The following is a 2572-nucleotide window of genomic DNA, read 5'->3' as shown; positions in this document are numbered from 1 at the left end:
GGAGAGGGAGGGAGAGCGAGGGGAGGGAGGAGAGGGAGAGCGAGGGGAGGGAGGGAGAGAGAGGGGAGGGAGAGGGAGGAGGGGGGAGGGAGGGGAGGGAGGGAGAGGAGGGGGAGGGAGGGAGAGCGAGGGGAGGGAGAGAGAGCGAGGGGGAGGGAGATTGGAGAGAGAGAGGGGGAGAGCGATTGGGGAGAGAGACGAGGAGAGTCTCCTGCCATTATGTACACCTTTTGGAAGCAGTGGAGCCACAGGAAGCGTCAGACTGATGGCATCACTAGATGTCCTGTGTGTTGTTTTATTTTGCACAGTCCAAATACTCCTTTTACAGGCCGACGTGACGTTACTGTGACGCTTTGGACTTTGGGTTGAACCCATGAATTAAGTTGCAACTATGAAGGGTTCATTTTAATTCGCTGTTTTTTTTTCTTCCCTTAATCATGTGTTTCTCAAAAAGACTGAACACTGGAGTGCAGTTGTTGTAATTGATATTGTTTCCTTTTGTTGAAGATGTCCTGGTTCGGTCCAGTGTTGGGCCAGACGGGCTTATTTAAAATAACATTTTTTAATTCTATTTTAATCTCACTGTAAACAGAATGTTTGATTTGATTTTAGAGAATTGACTTTAAATACCGCTAGCCATAGATGACTTATCTTATTTAGAACGTCATCATTATAATTCATACCAGATTTTGATTCGACTGCTTTTTTAAAACGCTTCCATTGTAATTGTATACAACGTGTGTAAATACAACCAACCTTGTTGTGTAGCGAAGATGATTTGAACATGAAGCCATTCTGTATAACCAACAATGATTTAGGGATGCTGTGACACTGGTTTAGACGTCTCCCCTAGCACTGCCTGGGAACCCAGCGCGAGGGCCACTCTCGTGGCATCCCCTTCCTAATTTCTGTCTAGGCACACGGACCATTTCATACATAATGACAATGTGGAAGGGGGGGGCAGAATGGTTAGATAAGCAGTAGTGCGGACACTGAAGGATTTCAAAGCTTGATTATAGTGTAAAGCTTTAAGCCATTTAAGTCATGTTTAAACAAGCCAGTATCTTACAAATGTAAGACGTATCATTCAGTTTTTATTTAGTTTGGTGTGATTTTGCATTAGCAGCAGGTCCTGAATCACAACGTGGTTTCCACACGTGTCCTTCAGCCTGGTCATTAGTCTGAAGAATGCAGTGGGCCTCATGCAGGAGTGTCTCGTTTTCCCCTATTTCTTTACTAAACTATTTAGTTACCTCTGTGTATAGCTGGGCGTGTGTGTGTGTGTAGTGAAATACTTGTCTCTAATAGGGAAGGCAAAGCATTCCCTGACAGGTTGAGTGGTACATGATCATTTTGATCACTTGTTAGTCGGACCTTTCAGAACAAGTCTTGTTCAAGTGCATTCTGTTTTGGACCCTGTGTTTCTGATATACAGGTAACTGCCGAAACAAAGGACATCTTGAGTAAATGAGGGATACTAAGTACACTATATATACAAAAGTATGTCAAAATAGTGGATTTTTGTCAATTTTAGCCACACCCATTGCTGACGGGTATATATTTTTTTAAATGCACACTGCCATGCAATCTCCATAGACAAACATTGTCAGTAGAATGCCCTTACTGAAAACCTCTGACTTTCAACGTGACACCCGCCATAGGATGCCACCTTTCCAACAAGTCAGTTTGTCAAGTTTATGAGCTGCCCCAGTCAACTGTAAGTGCTGTTATTGTGAAGTGGAAACGTCTAGGAGCAACAACGGCTCAGCCGCGAAGTGGTAGGCCACACAAGCTCACAGAACAGGACCTCTGTGTGCTAAAGCGTGGCTCGTGGGGGCCTAACACCCTATTAAGACACTTCATGTTGGTATTTTCTTTATTTGGGCAGTTACCTGTATATTCTCTGCATGGACAGCCATTGAGTATACATGAGGATGGCGAAGGATAGTCCTGGTGCTCTGAGTTAGCAACATGTAAAGCTTAGCTATTGGACCACCGGCCTAATTCTGATTCCGGTGATATTTCATAACTCCACAAGAAAAGAATAAGCTATAATTCAGTTTTGTGGTACAGATGTTTTATCTCTTAAACTGTGTTTTTTTGGAAACGATGAAGGCAAAGTTGGCTCTTATTTTATACTAAATAAAAATATAAACGCAACATGTAACATTTTCATCGATTTTACTGAGTTACAGTTCAAATAAGGAAATCAGTACATTGAAATACCATTTTAAGGCCCTAATCTATGGATTTCACATGACTGGGCAGGGGTGCAACCATGGATGGGCTTGGGAGGGCGTATGCCCACCCACTGGGGAGCCAGGCCAAGCCAATCAGAATGAGTTTTTACAACAAAAGGGCTTTATAACAGACAGAAATACTCCTTTCAACAGCTGACCAGGTGGCTGGTCTCAGATGATCCCGCAGGTGAAGAAGCTGGATGTGGAGGTCCTGGACTGGCGTGGTTTACACGTGGTCTGCAGTTGAGGCCGGTTGGACGTACTAAAATGATGTTGGAGGCTTATGGTAGAGAAATTAACATTTAATTATCTGGCAACAGCTCTGGTGGACA

The sequence above is a fragment of the Oncorhynchus tshawytscha genome, linkage group LG05 (genome assembly GCF_018296145.1).
Source record: "Oncorhynchus tshawytscha isolate Ot180627B linkage group LG05, Otsh_v2.0, whole genome shotgun sequence".
Lineage (NCBI taxonomy): Eukaryota > Metazoa > Chordata > Actinopteri > Salmoniformes > Salmonidae > Oncorhynchus > Oncorhynchus tshawytscha.
This window is presented reverse-complemented; position numbering follows the sequence as displayed.